Source organism: Petaurus breviceps, unplaced genomic scaffold, assembly GCF_028583685.1.
Source record: "Petaurus breviceps papuanus isolate PSGF00001 unplaced genomic scaffold, PetGlider_PUasm1.0 90977, whole genome shotgun sequence".
NCBI classification, from domain to species: domain Eukaryota; kingdom Metazoa; phylum Chordata; class Mammalia; order Diprotodontia; family Petauridae; genus Petaurus; species Petaurus breviceps.
The window spans coordinates 55,145,854-55,163,643 of record NW_027187391.1 but is presented as its reverse complement, the minus strand read 5'-3'; the positions used below and the strand labels follow the sequence as shown (position 1 = coordinate 55,163,643).

The window sequence follows — 17,790 nt, the reverse complement described above, 5'->3', positions numbered from 1 at the left end:
GATGTAATTGACAGCATTAGAGAGGCCAGTAGAATTTTTTCTTTAAAAAATGAGCAAAAAAGTATACATTTCTTGGTAAGGAAGAAAAATGAACTATTAAAGAAACTAATTTTTTTTTCAGTTAAATGGTATCATCTTTTAGGTTGCTTTTAAGGTCAATATTTTCCCCTTCACCTTAATTTGAAAACAAAATAGTGCCAACTGGCTACTATTTCACAGAAAATTCAGATATCAGGGGGTGGGAGTGAAGAAGAAACACTAGAAATGAATGGGGCTTAAAATGCTATTGCAGCCAGAAATATGACTATGGAAACATGGCACCATTTTTCCAACACAGTTGGTCCCCAATTGCTTTAGTCACATCTGCTTCCCTTCTCCAAAAAATGAGGCTGTATTAAGTTGAGCCAATGCAGCTTTAGAGAGAACTGGATTCCTTTCAGTCTATGTGCATCATCAATGAACCTGTCAGCTAAATTTCAAATGTAGAATCTTTATTTTGCATGATGATTATAGGAGGCAGAAAGCACAGCTTAGTTGACTGATTCCAGGTGGAGTTTGAAGCGCTGACAGCAAGAGAACTAATGTTTAGATTTATAAACTGAGTGAAGTTGATGTGGAAATCATAGCAAATGAATAAATATGGAGCCCCACATTACCATTTTTATCAACTCACTACTCTTCCCACAACCCTTAAAGGTAATTACTTGTATTGAATGTGAGTTGTACCTACAACAGACATATGTACCTACAACTGACACATGTGTATGAAACATGTGGCCTCTTCAAGGGAAAAAACAGTATTCTGTGTACAGTTTGGAAATACAATTGGCAGGCTCACGGCCTACATAATGGGGATGAAGAAGCCATGATTTAGATAATTCATATCATCCTTAATGGAGATAAGAAATTCCTGCATCTAGAGGTAAGGACAGAAAAATAATAAAAAGTAGTTTTAAAAAGTACTTGGTGCTCAAATACACTCTTGGTTCATCATCTGACTGGTGCATGTAGAAATGGTCACATCCAAATGTCATTTATCCAAAAGCATTAAGGATTTGGTGAGGATGTGCAATTCTATCTTTGTGTGATAACCCAATGGCGGGTTCAGAAAGGAGCCTCTTGGATTAAACTAGCAAAAGTGAGTTCTGGACTGGGGTGAGGCACTAAATCAAGAGATCTGAGTTCTAGATTAGAAAGATTGGGGTAGGGACATGAGTAGAATGACAGCAAGCAATTTCAGCTGGGAAGAGAGGGAACTCTAGAGTTTGGGTTCTACAGACTTAACTTCAGTGACCACAGGAGCCACTTATTAAAGACTGATCGGTGTGGTTGAAACAAGCTTATCAAATGGCAGCTGCTTCCAGATACCTGAAAAAGCCAGTGAAGTAGTGAATCCTGTTCCCATTGTCTAAAGAAAGCATGAATTTACTTCCAGATTTCTCTGTCTTTAACCTCTTCATAATTCCTGATTTAAATACAAAACTATGATCAGTCATTATGCGACCTTTGTTTTTTCTTAATGGGATGCTGCAACTGAAGGGTTCAGTTGAAGACTGGCTTTTGGTAGAGAGAGAAGATAGGTCCCACCCTTCTGTCTCAAATAGGTATGTTTGTTTGCTTACTTTTTTCTTATTGCGACATGGGACCTCTGGGATATAATCATGATTTTTATAATTTGGGGTATTAATGACTTTTGGTAAATTTCTCAGAAACAGAATTTTAAATCGATCCAGGGTTTTTCTTCTGTCCCTCAAGCTAAAAACAAAATGAGAGTCAGGAGGCCATAGTTGTCTAGTGTGGAGGATGGGTAGTGATTCATTTGTGTTTCCCATCTTCCATTCTTTTCTCCTTGAGCATATCAAATAGAGATATAGTTATGACTGAAGAATAGCTCTCCCTGGTGGGAAGAGAAAAATTTTGTCTGGAAAGAGTGTCCACACTCCCAAAATTTCAAAGGTAGGGACCAAAGAAAAGAGCAAGTTCTTTTCCCCTTTCCATATTTTTTTTTACAACTTAAACCTCCAAACCCTTCCAGGCAGTGACACCTGCTGATTACAGTAGGGAGTTTCTGGGTTTCAGAGGATCATCTGTTTCAACTTAAATTCTTAGAGTTGCCTGAGGTTAAACAAGTTGCTCAGGGTGACTCAATCAGAGTATTTCAGAGCCAGGTCTTTCCTATTAGCCTATAAGGTCCTTTCCAACTCTAAATCTTTGATCCTATGACACTGAGACCAACACCTCATTCACTACATCAGAAGTATCAAACATATGCCGGTAGACTTCATGCAGTCAACAAAACTGAGTATGACCCAAACCAGATAAAAATGGAATTGGGAGATATTTTTAAAAATAAATTAAAATATAATAAAATATGGATAATGCTAATATGTGATTTTCTAAGTTAATGTGCACCTACAGAAATCCATATTGTGGTTTAGTGGCCCCTGTTTCTGTTTGAATTTGATATCCCCAGATTACATCATGCTTCCTCTCAGTACAAAGGGATATAATTGAGCAAATTAATGCATTTATTATTCTTACTAGTTTGTGCTTAACTATCTTTTACATGATTTAAACCTACATTCTGCTTCCTAGGACTTCATATGAACTCAGCCACTGAAAGGCAGATGTCATTAATAGTTCTTTTGGGGTGAGAACAGAAACTAAGAATGGAAGTATAAAGCCACTCACACAGATGCTGGTTTCAACTTTATTGTCAACCCAGCACCCACTGTTTCCCTTGGTGTCTGCTTGTTTCAGGATCCTCTACAGACAGACTGCATTGTGGCATATCATAAGCCATATGGAATGCATTTTTCTTACCAAGTTCTATGATTGAGGGCAGATGCTACATGTCCCTGAGTTTGCCTTGAGAAAGTCTTTGTAAAGTTGAAAGGGACATCTAATAGTGCACTTTGCACCATCTTAAAATGAACATGTCAGATAGATCTATGCAAATTAGGACTTTTTTCCCTTTCTTTCTTCTTTTTTTTTTTGCCTTTTGGAGGGCAGTTGGGGTTAAGTAACTTGCCCAAGGTTACATGGCTAGTTTTTTTGTGTGGGTGTTAAGTGTCTGAGGCCGGAACCAAACCCAGGTCCTCCCGACTCTAGGGCCGGCGCTTTACTCACTGTGCCACCTAGCCGCCCCCTTTTTTTCCCTTTCTTATGCATGAGATTTTCATTCTTACAGAATTAATTAAAATTTATGTGAGATAATTCCATAATCCAGGTGAGATACTAATTTATGAAGTAGCAAAACATAACATATATGGAATACATATGTTATTTCTTCGTGATTTATCAAAGAATCTCATGACTTTGTAAGAGGTAATACAGGCATGCATAACTTTATCTACTTAACAATAATTAGTTTAAGTAAAATGTAATTATGTCCTATTCCCCAAAGGTTAAGTTGGTGCTTTGATTTTTGAAAATATGTAATTATCATGATTCTACTATTTAAGTAACACTAGAAATTTTGCCCTCATTAACAATTTGTAATTACTTATCTATTAATCTGAAAAGAATATGAGAATTTATGACAACTTCCTCTATGGCAATTTTTTTCCCCTAGTTTCACATGAATCCACCATGAAAGTACTGAATTGCCATTCCTGTTTTTAAAACTAAATCAGATTGGATTTCTAGTCATTTGGTCCAAAGGAGGATCATGATTTAAGTGAAGGGAAGGTCAATATTCCCTTTAGGCAGGATCTGTACAAATTTGAATAAATTATACAGGCGCACAGAGATAGGAGAGAGAGAGGAGAACAAGATTGAGAAAAGGCAAGTAGCCCAATTTGTCTGGATGATAGATGGTCCAGAGGCAGCTAAGTGGCATATTGGGTGGAGTACTGGACTTGGAAGTCAGGAAACCTGCATTCAAATCCTGCCTAAGACACTTACTACTTGTGAGCTTCTGGGCAAGTTTCTTTACCTCTCTAAGCCTGAGTTTCTTCACTTGTAAGATGGGGATATAATAATACGTGCTTCACAGGGTTGTTGTGAGGATCAAATGAGATGATGTATGCAAAATACTTTGTAAACCTTAAAGCACTAATAGCTATAATTATTAAGAAGAGGAAGCTAGGTGATAAAAAAGTTCAGTCAATAAAACCTGGACCTGGAATCAGGAAGACCTGAATTCAAATCCAGCCTCAGACACTAATTAGCTGTGTAACCCTGGGTGAATCACTTAACCTCTGTTTACCTTAATCCACTGGAGAAGGAAATGGCAAAGCATTCCAGTATCTTTGACAAGAAAACCCCATCCAGGGTCAGGAAGAGCTGGCCATGACTCCAGAACTGAACAATAAATCATTAAGAAGAGGAAAAGCACCAGAAAAAGCTGAAAAGTCAGATAATAGAGCACTTTGAACACCAGGATAAGATGTCTGCATTTCCTATTTCTCTCCAGGCCCCACTCTGGACTTTCTCTACGATATCCCAGAAATCTCTTCATCCAGGAAACTCACTTGCACCCTAGAATTCACACACTGGAAGTACCCTTTGCCCCTTCACCCTCACTCTCTTACTGGATGACTCCTCTCAGAACCACCATTTAAGGATGGTGCTCAGGTCACCTTTGTCCCATTCCTCTCTGCTAAGACTTTTTCTACCCTCCCTCAGCTTCCTTCTATGTTGTATTCTTCCAAGCTTTTATAGAGTAGAGACCATTTTTCTTTTTTTTTTTTGAGGGGGGAAGGTAGGGCAATTGGGGTTAAGTGACTTGCCCAAGGTCACATAGCTAGTAAGAGTGTCAAGCATCTGAGTCTGGATTTGAATTCAGGACCTCCTGACTCCAGGGCCAGCACTTTATTCACTGTGCCACCTAGCTGCCACCCCCTTTTCATGAAACTATTATTTATCAAGAGAAAATGCAGTTATCATTCTTGTCACTTTTGTTGAAGAAAGAAAACATTAAAGATAGAGATTCAAGATTCCAAATAAATAACAATGATAAAGATGATGCAAAGGTGTACTGTTTACACACTTGATTTTTGGTCCCAGCCACTACTACATTTCATTTATAAGTAGAATCAGGTTTATATACATGATCTAAGTTTTCTATCTTTTTGAGACTATTACTAGACTACTTTTAATACTTGATGCTATCAGATAAATACCTAAAACAAAATCCAGTGAACAAAAAAATATTTTCTTCAGTACTATGAATATTGTTTAGCTTTACAGCAACAATCCTTATATTTATAAATAAAACTCCATGGATGTGCTATAGATTTTATTTTCTATTGTGAGCCAACTTTTTTTTATTTCATGTTGAGATCTGTCAACCAAAGCAACAGTATGACATTTGCCTAATTTATAGTTCAATTAAGAAGACTATATTAGACTTGTCAAAGTATAGTCTTCCAATCAATTTTTCCCCAAAATTTTATGTTAGACTCAAATACCAGAACACAAATAGAGAATAGAGAAAAGAAACAAAAACATATCATAAACTTAAATATTGGAACTTAAATACAGTTAGAAAGAAATAAAAACTTGTCATGTGCATAGTAGAACACAAGAGAGGATTCAAAATATGTAAGAGTAAATTTTTATTTCAAGAAAGCCTATATGACAAAAAGTACTCATTATATTGAGAACTGTCCATCTTTTCTTTGCTTCCTTGTGAGTTTTCTTTTGTTCTCTGCTGTGCACTTTTTTAAAGACTATCTTTCGGCTTGTATTTACATTCCCAGGACTTAATTCAGTGCCTGGTAAATAGTAAGTATTTAATGAATGCTTGTGGCCTTGTAAAAATTTTTCCCTTTATTGTACAGTGGAAATTTACTAATAGTTTCTGAGCAAGAGACTGTACTTTGAGCAGACCTATTTATTAAGATGAATTAGGTGACAGGATGAAGGATGGTTGGGCAGAAAAATGATTGACATTCAAGCTTTCCATAATCCAGCCCTAAATTACTTTTGCTTCTAGCCTCATCTCCTCCTATAACCCTCCATGCACTCCACATTCCAGCTAAAATGAACTAAAACTGTCATCAAACTCCATGGCTTTGCTCATGCTACTTCCTGTATTCCTATGCTGTGAAAATTTCTTTCATTCCCTCTACTTATAGATTTTCCACCTATATTTTCATACTCAACTCAAATGCCACCTCCTCTGGGAAGGGTCGTCAAGTTACCTCAGGCGATGCCCTGGGACATTGCATCACACTAGGCTTGTATTTCCCTTATGCATTTACCATGTAGTCTATGTTGTATTGCAATTAATAGTTTGTGTTGTATCCATCTACTAGACTATAAGCTCCCCAAGGGCAAGAACAGTTTCTTATCTAAACTTTTATCTCCCCCAGCATCTGCAGATGCTTAATAAATGTTTACTGAATTGAATTAATTTAAATTGGAAACCAGGAGGTCATTACAATCCAGGCAGAGGTAAAGTAATTAAACTCTAGAAGAGTAGTAGCGGGAATGGAAAGGATGGAACACATAGCAGAAAGACTACAAGGGACGTTATTTGACACATATCAATTGTATATGAGCTAAATGTTTATTTAAATCAAATATTACATATTATATATATTTATTTATCTATTATCTATCATTTTATAATTAGTTAGGCCCATTCCTCTGACATCTGTTAAAAAGGATTCTTCTGAATAAAACCTAGAATAATGGGCTCAAGGCCTTGAAGAGAAGACTTATCTTGCCAATGCCCCTAGAATTTTTACAGTGGCTATTAAGAGGGGTGGCTAGGTGGTGCAGTGAATAGCGCACTGGCCCTGGAGTCAGGAGGACCTGAGTTCAAATCCAGCCTCAGACACTTCACACACACACACACACACACACACACAAAACTAGCCATGCAACCTTGGGCAAGTCACTTAACCCCAATTATCCTCCAAAAAGCAAAAAACAAAAACAAACAAAAAACAATGGCTATTATGCAGGACTCAGTGATGTAATTTTTAAGCCACTTCTAGAATAACCTTTTTAATCTGTATGTAAAACAAATGTAAAATCAAACCAAAAATCTATTTTACCTTTTAAAATCTTCATGAGTATCTTGAAAGAAAACTATGCTTTGGAATGATGGTGACACTTTTTGTAGCAGATCAGGAGAGCGTGTGTGCATATTTCCAAGGTATTATGTCCAAAATCTATGTGGTTTGGGTCAACTGCTGGAAATGAAATGCATTTGAAAAGTTTCCCCAGTGACTTTTTAATTTTTTTTTCACAAACCCCAAACTTTATAGTAAATAATGGCTTGATGTACTCTTAAACTGAGCAGAAATGAAAGACAAGTGTTATGTGCACTGGGTTATTTAGGCATTTTGTACCATCCCATCTTCTCTATCTTATTAGGAAACAATGAAAAATATAGGGATACAGATGAGGCAGAGGTTCTTCTAACATTAACTTGGGAAGTATGAAACTACTGAAGATTAGGTCTAGATTGCCTCCTTTTAGCAACCAAGCAAACAAAAATTCCAGATCATGGAGCTTTGATTGTGCTGCAGGGGGATATGGAGAAACATCAAGCATAGTCCTTACCCTTATGAAGGACATAGCCTAATGGAGGAAATATTTAACAATAACTTCAATAAATGGGCTCCATGGATTAAGTGACATTTGAGTGGCATAAATAATAAATTCTATAATTCAGAGAAGGAAAAGTTAAACTCTGGCTGGGGTGATCAGGAATTTAAATTAATTCAACAAACATTTATAAAGTACCTATTTTATCCAGCTTTCTGATGATGGGCAAGTCAAGGAATCTCTTCAACTTCAGACAACTAAGATTTATCTACTAGATTATATAGATAGACATTCCTACACCCATGAATCACAAATCTTTGGTAAACTGACATATCGAACTACTATGTGAAAATTACTCTTTGAGGGATGTGGAATTTGAGGTGACCCCTGAAGAATGGCAAATATTTTGATAGATAGTGGGGGGGATAAGACAGAAAAGCAGAGTGAAAAACAAAGCCTGAGTCAAGGATCACAAGTTACAGAGGTAGAGGTGGGCCACAATTGAAAGAATGAATGCACTTTAGACCAAGATCCTCACCTGGAGGCAATGACATCTCACAAATTTTCCTAAGAAAAATGTGTGGGTTCTAAGGTCCTTTGTTCTCTTCATAGATCTTTTCTCCCTTCATATTCTACTTACCCACTATGATATCCTTTTATTTTTCAGTAGAAATGGAAATCATTTGCCCTAGTATAGAGATTCTTAAATTCCTATTCATGCCAGGGGTCCTGAGACTCTTTCAGGGGGCTATGAAATCAAAACGATTTTCATAATGATACTAAGATTTATTTGCCTATTAAACACTCCTCCCCTTTCCGACTACATATCTGTGTGAGGCTGAATTTTCTTCATATGTTTTAGCCAAAACAACATATTGCAACAGATTAAATACAGAAGTGGATAGGAGAATCCATCTGTCTTTCATTAAGGTTAACATTAAAGAGATTCATAAAAATATATAAAACAATGCCTTTCTTATCACTAATTTATTTTTGTTTTGGAAAATATAGTAATTTTTTCATAAAATGTTATTTGGACTTTATTATTTTAAATAAATTAATTTATAAAATATCTTAACATCTATTAGGTTTAATTTCTAATATAGTAAATGCTGATCTAACCTAAATAAACAAAATTTCTTTTTTATAATTTAAAGAGTGAAAAGTAATTCCCAGTTATTTTTTAAATTGTAAAGGAGTCCTGACACACAAAAGTTTGATCCAAGCAGGATCAAGATGCTTCTTCTAGTTAAGTCTGATTTTGTGGAAGTTCTCTATGTGTATAAAACCCCCAGGACAGAGGATGCTCAAACCATTCTCTGTAATATTTACTCTTTGCATTACATATGTATTTTACATAGATAAGTTCCTTTGGCTATAAAGTATTCAACAGCCAGAATTAAGCAATTCCAAAATGAATTAGAAATGATCATTCTAAAACATTCTTATAATACTTCAATGAATTTGGCAATGTTGAGGGATGTATTACTGAAATATCATGACTTGTACTCATGAGCATGAAACATTAAGCATTCATTGAATTTATTCATAGAAATTATCATAGCCTCTTAGAGCAGGAAGGAGTCTTAGAGAACATCTATTCCAACTTGGACTTTTTACAGTTAAGGAAACTGAGGTTTAGAGATGCTCATTCAATAACATCCATCTATTCAAAATGAATTTCTCATTTATTGAGAATCTATTATGTGTAAGTCATTCTGTCTACTAGAAATTTCTACAAATATAATCCCTTTGCTTAATAAGCTTGAAATCTGGTAGAGAATACATGTGTGTGCATATACACACATAATATATACATACATGCTTACATTTACTGACCAACTGATAGACTCAAGTATATGTGCAATTGTTATGGGGCTTGGAAAAGGAAAAGGTGGGACTAGAATCTATGTTCCCTGGACTATATTGGGAGAGCAGGCTTCTGATTAGGGAAGAAAAAATTCAAGGAAAAAAGTTGAGATGGGGGGGGGGGGTTTGGGGGGAAAGGGGATGGGGATGGGGAGGAAAACTACAATGGAAAATTGTGGGTGGAAAGTACCTGTGCAGGAAGTCAAATTAAATCAGAAATGGGCATAAATAGTCAGAACAAGAAGTAACAGAAAAAGAATCACAAAGGTTCAGTATCAAGGAGTGGCAAATCTTGCAGAGGTCAAGGAGAGTGAGGCCTGGGGTGAGGTCATAGGGTTTAGCAGTTAATCATCAGAGGTAAACTTTAAGAGATTCTTTCTGTAGAGTGGTGAGGAAAGGAGTCATACTGAAGGTGGTTAAGGAGGAGTTGACCTATGTGGTAAGAAAATGGATCAAGCAAATTAAAGTGAATGTTTAAACAATGTGACTGTGAAGGGAAGGAAGGGGAGATAAAGAATGAAAGCTTCAGGGAGTAGTGATGTCAAGGGAGAGCATATGCTTTTAGGAATGGGGAAATAAGTAGGTTTTTAGATTAAAGAAAAGAAGGCTATAGAGAGGGAGAGAAAAACTAGAGGGTCTGGGAATGAATGGCTTGAGGAATAAGATAATAGGGAAAGGGATTGGATTAAAGATACAGGTATCAGGATTAGCTCTGGTAATCAATCACTGTATTAGGTGCTAGGGACAAGAAATGAAAATAAAACATTTCTCTTCCTCTGAGACACTGACTTATCTACCAAATCTGAGAATACTAGAATAAGAGAGTACTCTTTAATTCTTATTTGAGGAAGGTTTCAAATAATACAAAGAAATGTAATTTGCTACAGTGTGTGATAATTCTGTGGTATTTTTCCATTCCCAAAAGATACAGGAGACAATTCTAAATAGATTTTTCAAATACTAGATAATTTCATAAATGATAGATTCATAATCAGTACTAGGTGAAAATAGAATGCTTGAGGTAGGAATATATATCCTTAACCTCTAGGATTGATGTCAAGGAGGACAACTATTTCAAAACACGTCTAATAATTACTTGTCAGAAATAAAACATTGGGCTGGATGGATAATCTAATCATAGTATCTCAGAGTTGAAAGAGATTTCAGATGTAGTCTAACCCCCAGCAAAACCAGGAATCTCAACTATAATATTTCTAAAAGGTCATCGAGCTTTGACTTGAAGGATTTTTTCTTTGACACCATGGGATAATTCTTATGTTAATTTCCTACACATATGTGTGTTCTTAAATATAGTACTTGGATCTTAGAATGGAGAAAACTCCCAGTGAAGAGATAAAGGATAAGAATCAAGTGATTCTGGGGCCTTAGTAGGAGTAGAATGGCCAAAAGTGACCCTTTAGTATAGCAACCAAGGAAGTAGAAGGTGCTTAGAAAGTAGCATCTAGGCCAAACTACTCCCATTCCAAGTAGAACAAAGGCCATCCAAGAAGAGTGGGGGCATAGCAGGATGAAAAGAGCCTGCTACACAGCTGTCTTAACATCCACCCACCAGTGAGGGTGGGATGCCAAGCTTTATGAGGTGCAAATGCAGTCAGTTGAATCCATGCATTTCTGAAGTAAAATAATATACATCCCAGAATGAGTACAGTATATAGTAATATTTAAAACAACAAACAGAAGCCTGAAATGAGCTGTCAACTGTTTGGAACATTGACATAAAAACTACAAATCGATTAGAAGATTTTTATGGACCATGAATGATATCCTGCATGTGATAGTTGCTGATGAACTTCTTTCAATTTAAGAGCAATTACCAAATGCCTTCAAGTTCTCTTGATTATCCAAGGGTAAAACAATCACAAAGTTGACCAACTTAACCTATTGAAATGTAGATTGTGACATCATTTCTCCTGAGTGTTACCATTCACTCTTCCTCTTCAGGATAGACCATGTACTAACGAATTTTTTGGCTATTGCTGCATACCTCCAGTTTCAGACTCCCTGACTGGTAAGAGGTCTGCCCTCCATCAGCTTCTTTCTGTGGAAAGGAAAGATAATCCAGTTCCACACAGCTGGTTCTCTGGGAAAGAAATGTTTATGATGCTACCACTTAAAACTTCAATTAATAACACTACAGAAGGGGGAAAGGAGAAGAAAGACAGGGGCACTAATTAGCAACACTACAAAAGGGATTTATAGCTTTATAGAAGCCTTTACTGTATTTATGTGACATGAGATATGCTTTAACTACCCTGTTTAAGGTTTTTGACGAACCTAGAGATGAGTTATGGAAGCTTAAGAATTAAATGGGCTTTTACTCTTTGTTGAAAGCACATTACTCTTTACCATGGATATAGTCATTGATGACTAAAAGAATTAACTTTCCAGCACGCAGTATTATAATATTACACCATATGCCACCATAGGGCAGGCTGTGTCAGATCCAACAGATTTATAATTTGTCCACAAAATCTTTCTTTGTGCTGTTTCTTGGGAAGTTCCTAAATTTAAAGCCTTCTTTTTCCTTTTATTCCAAGTTTAATGGCAATAAATGGAATAGGAACTATTTCAAGATGATTTTGCTATGGCCTCTTTGAATGGGGCTAGCCTCAATAAACAATCCTTTAGCATTTACCTATGTATGACAGGCACTAAAGAGATTTTTAAAAAGACATCATATGCTAAGTGTACAGTTGTGCAATATGCCAAGAAGTAATATAAAAAGAAAATATTTATTAGCTATGTGGCCGTGGGTAAATTATTTAACCACTTTAAGCTTCAGTCTCATAAATGGGAACAATAGTACCCATAATATACACCTCACAAAGGTGTTATCAGGATCAGATAATGAATGTGAATTGTTTTGCAAACTTAATAGCATTATATAAATCAATTATTTCTATCCCATCTATCCCCTTTCATTCCGTGTAATTCTTGTCCACATTCTCTCATAAACTTTTCATGAAGGTTTTTCCCATTGTGCTGGAAACCTTCTTCTATGTCTCTTAATAACAATTAAAAGTGATCATTTATCATTTTGACTAGTAAGAACACAACTGAGCTCACAAACCATTTATTAAGCCCTAAAGAATTGCATGAAAATGAAAACAATGCTTTATAAACAGTTTCATCCTAAAAGAGAAAAAAAAAACAATGAAAAGACCAAGTTACATAAAGTGGGAAAATAAAAGGAGAAGGCCCTTATAAAATACTTTGAAGCTTTTAAAATTGCTTTATATTCATTTTTTTCTTCACAACAACCCTATAGGGCAGGTACTACTAAGGTAGGAAAATGAAACTAAGTGGTCTGCCCCTTCTCAGACAAGTAATAATCATCAGAAATGGTTTTTGAACCCAGGTGAGACCTCCCCTTTCCAATTCTAAGCCCATGACCCTCTCCATTAAACCAAATAGCTTCTTATGCTTTCATGCTCTAGGTGGGCCTAACTTTGGTTGATGAAGACCATTCAGCTTAAAGTCACAATAAATGGACATGACTCCATCAGAAACTTTGCTGCTAAACCAGATATTATATTTCCTCCCTGAACTTCTGTGCCTATTGATTGACAGCGTCTCCCCTTCCACTGAGCTGAACTCCAAGGCTAGTTGCCTGGAAGGTTGTTTTGTCAGCTGCAGCTCTCACTCCAGCCTGGCTGCCCGACGGCTGCTTGTCAGGCTGAGCCGAGATGCTCCACTCTGCAGGGCGTCCGTCTGAGGCCTTTCACCCCACAGGCCACTCTGGCTGACATGGAGTCCAGACTCCTTTCTCAGCAGAGCTCTAAGCATTCAGGCCCTGGGAGACTTTTTCTAGTCTGCAAATAACATGGGAGGATTCAGGGTAATCGCTTCAGCTTCCCAGAGGCAAAAGGAGAAAAGGTTTTATTTTATTTTATTTAAGGGAAAGGATTAAGGGGGAAGAGAGAACCCAGATTCAGCTTAGAGACGCTGAAAGAGCACAATAAATCAAATCTATCCATCTAATTATGGAGAAATAAGGGTGGGGATTGAATTTATTTTATGACAAAACTGTTGGAAGATGGTTTTAAAAGTAACTTGGTAACCAAACAAAACTTAGAGGAATTAGAAAGAGGGAGATGTCTTTCACTCTTCTCTATTCTAGGTCTTTTGCTTTTTTATTTTCCTTAGTGGGAATTCACACAGCTAATTTGCACACAGCCACAACCCTTACCTCTCTCCCAGATAGAGAGATATCTCTCTGTAAAGCTATTCTACTAGTAAATTATTTATTTTTTGATTATGCTCATGGTTTATATTTTTGGTTTTGGTCCAGACTTGTGATTTCATCTGTGAAGAGAACTCCCAGTAAGGAAATTCCAACTATGAATGCAGATCATCAATTTCTCTGTAACTCATAATTTCAGAGAACTACTTGAGACACTCACTGAGAAGTGAGTTACCCAGCTTTACCTTGAAGCCAAGCCTCCCTGACTCTGAGGCCCACCCTCTATGCTGCCCCTGCTTTATGGTATAGACAGAGGTTATACCACCATTTTAAAAAGTGAAATGGTATGAAGGGGGCATCTTTTGCCTATAACCAACAACCACTAGGGCCTGCCTTAAAAGAAGGGCATGAAATACCCTAGCAATGAGAGGCAGGGTGAAAGGGAAAGGTGAAAAAGAGTATTACAAGGACAAAATACGTTCAGGACTTTGAATTTGGATAAATAACCCTTTGCACTTCAAGGGTCATTAGAGCAGGATAGTTTGTAATGCAATTAGAGTCAGCACTCTGCTCTTCAGGGCTACTTGGTAATTTGCTTGTTAATATATTAGCACAAAGCATTGATCAAGTCACTAATCCAATCACCCGCTTATTATTGATCCTTTATTGAGCCCTTTGCCCAGTGATCACTTTTTGCCTTGGTCCAGTCAATAGCATCTGCCAAATAGCCTTTCACACACCTAATTAGCTTATGAAATAAACCAAACATTTTGCTTGGCCCTGAAGGAAAAGATCAATGGAAAGCTTTCGGGCTGAATTCAGATGATTTTTTTTCTCATCATCTTTTCCCTCTTCTTTCCTTCTGCAGGCACTCAGGCTCACATGAAGACTCCTGTCTAAGACTTTCACTCTAATTTGAAGACATCTGAAAAGCAGCTGCCATAGCTGAAAAGCTAGAGCAGCTGTAAACCATAAATCACAAGGGTGAGGAATTCTGGGTTGCAGATTGGCATGTGGTCTGTCAAGCCAAAAAAATAGAGACATAAAAGATCAAGAGGTCAGAGGTACATGAAGTTTACTAGCCTGAACTTGTGCTATATTTCATACAAAGAAACCTTGGCATTGGTAGTTCTTTCTCTCCAAATGATCTTTAACTTGGTGATGATGTTATTTGATTAGAGTTTTGTTCAGTTTCATTGAGGGGTAAATTTTACTTACTGCTGGGCCTCTGGGTTGCTGATGAGTCTTTTAAATGCCTCTAAGCAGTTGGCTGGAATCTTGTCCAGGGGATAGCCTCAATCATTCGAATCACACCTTTCTTATATGGTATGAGTCAAAATACAATTGTCCTTTGCTCTTAAGCGTCAAATGAATCATTCTTAGGCTATGCTGAATATTCGTATGAAAACTGTATTTTTTTCCATCTACCGGCTGAAAATATTCAAGGTAAACTGTATTAGTATTTGTCTTCAGAGAAAGACCCCCTCCCTCACCCACTATAATTTACAATACTACTCCTAGCAGCATTCTGATTCATAATGGAATGAGGCATTGGCCTTGTAAAATTGCTTAGTCCTAATTAACCATTTTTAGAAAAGAAAATTTACCAAATATCGATTAGAGGGAGAATCATGTAGAGAATGAGCAGTGGCCTAGACAAGGTTCTGCCATAAATTTGTTGCGTGACCTTGTGCATAATTTTTTAAAAATTATTTTATCTATCTAGGTCTCAATTTCTTCATCTATGAAATGAAGAACATGATCTAGGCAATCTCCAGGGTCCCTTTCCTCTCTAATTCTACCTCATCTTTGATTTAAGCAAATCCAAATTACCAAAGGTCGTAACCCTATAGTTTGGGCAATGTTCTTTAACAAATTTTGTCAGGAGATGCTCAACTATGGTTTTATGGTCAACAAACAAGTGTGATATAGTGGAAGGAATGTGAACCTTGGAGTCTGAAAATCTGAGAATGAGTTCTGCCTTTGTCACTGTGTGACCTTGAATCATTCACCTTAGACCTTAGTTTCCTTATCTATAAAAGAATGGGGCTGAATTAACTTATCTCTAAAGCACATTCCTTTTCTGACATTATTATCATCTACAGCCAGGTAGTTGGCATAGTGAAAATAATTCTATGCTTAAGAGTGTAGATGTAAGGGTGGAAAACTTGCAGCCTTGAAGCTACTTGTGGCCCTCTAGGTTCTCAAGAACAGATTGGATTCAGTCAAAGGGCTATACTTGAGGACCTAGAGAGCCACATGTGGCCTTGAGGCCACAGGTTCCCCATCCCTGAATTGTGTCTGAGTTCAAACAATAGCTTAAAACCACACTAAGATTTTTGGAATAACCCATACTGTTTCAGTCACTGATGTTGGGCAAGCCACCTGAATTTTCTCAACCTATTACCTCATCTGTAAAATGGGGACAATAACAGCACCTGCTTCATAGGGTTGTTGTGGGGAATCAAATGAGTTGATATAATAAGTGTTTTGCAAACCTTCAAGTGATACAGAAATGCTAGCTATTTTTATTACCATTCTATAACATGTGAACCTAGAAGGTTTGCATTTTGCATTAACCATTAATTAATGTGTCAGAAAATTCAAGTACAAAATGGATTTCCTTCTAGAGCTATTGGAATAACTTCCTTAATTCTTAATCTTCCTTTGAAGAGGTTTATCTCAGGATGGAAGGATTTGGAAACAAAATTTGAACCATTCTGCAAATATTCCTTGCTCAAGAAATTGTTTCGATTATTACTTTCTCAGCATCCTTCTAAACTAACACAGTTAAAGAGAAGCAGGAAAACTTATAGGAAATTTAAAATTTTTAATAAATAATATAATCAAAATTAACACTTTTGAAAATTCAATTCAACAAATATTTATTAAACATCTCCTATATCCCATGAACTGTACGAGGTACTGGGAAAACAAAGACAGAAATAAAATAACTTCTGCTCTCAATTAAACTGGGGGGGATAAAATATGCACACAGATTAAATATAGTCAAAGTAGTATCGAGAAGTAGTGAACACCCACACCTTGGTACAATTATGAAAGTCTTGTTGAAAATTTAGGAAATTTTCTATCTAGAGATGATCCTGAAAATAAAATTATTTAAGCTCAATTTTTTTCTTTTGTGGCAGTAATAAGATTATAATTCTAAAATTAAGAAATTAAGTAAAAGCAAAGGTACTTCTAAAAATACATTAGCAGAGTTTGAAACATAGCCCAGAATTCTGGTTGCCTGATAGAAAATGCAGGCATTAGACTATCTACTTCCAAAACAAACAGACAGGACAGTCCTAGGCAAAATTGTGAAATAGGCAATTTGTCTTTAAGAGTCTTCTCACCTCCTCTTTCTCCGTCCCTTTTCCTCATTTGGATGCCTCTGCACTAACCCCCAACCTCCAGCTCATTTCTATGCCTTGTCAAGGGCTATTCATTCTGCAGATTGCCCAATGCTCTAAAATTACCCTTGCCTCCTCCCTGCCCCACCCCCATCCCCATCAAAATTCCCTCAGGGACCTGATCTATGCCAGCTGTCACTGAGGACAGTGACCTAAAAACCAGGTTACAGAAGGAAGAAATAAATGATAATAATACAATACTTTCCCATGTCACCTACCCCACTCTGACTCACTAAAATTCAGTGGCTCCCTATTGCTTCTAAAATAAAACTATTTATTAAGGTTCCTCACAATTTGTGCCCAATCTATCTTTCCAGCATCATTATACTTTATTCTCTTTGCAGGCTGTTGGGGTTCAGCCAAATTGGCCTTCTCTCTGTTTTTCACACATGGCACTTCATCTCATCTCCACACCCCTGCACTGGCATCTCCCAGAATGTACTCTCTTCCCACCTCTGCCTCATCAAATCCTTCACCTGCTTCAAGACCCAGCTCACCCACCTAAAGATGCCTTTTCCCATTCTATCCACCACAACTGCTAGTGTCTCCCTTAGTAATTCATTATATATGTATGTCTCCCTTGATAGAATGGAAGCTTCTTTAGGACAGGGACAGTTTTATTTTTCTTTGTATTCCTAGCAGCTTGGTTGATAGAAAACATACTTCTTTTAATCCACACTGTAACTGAGTGCAAATGTATTCAGACAAGAATATTTTCATCTATCCACTTGCTATGATGTCTGGTTCTCGTTCTCTCTCTCTCTCTCTCTCTCTCTCTCTCTCTCTCTCTCTCTCTCT

The 17,790-nt window shown here is 36.9% G+C and overlaps 1 long non-coding RNA gene across 1 annotated transcript in view; it reads right to left on the bottom strand.

The window, feature by feature from the left end:
- The window catches only part of LOC138153338 (uncharacterized), a 125,279-nt gene extending 108,280 nt beyond the window's left edge, over window positions 1-16,999 (bottom strand). The window contains exon 1 of the long non-coding RNA XR_011166346.1: window positions 16,936-16,999. This is a non-coding gene — a long non-coding RNA (uncharacterized lncRNA). The remainder of the gene's footprint in view (window positions 1-16,935) is intronic.
- Between the last annotated feature and the right edge of the window lie 791 nt (window positions 17,000-17,790).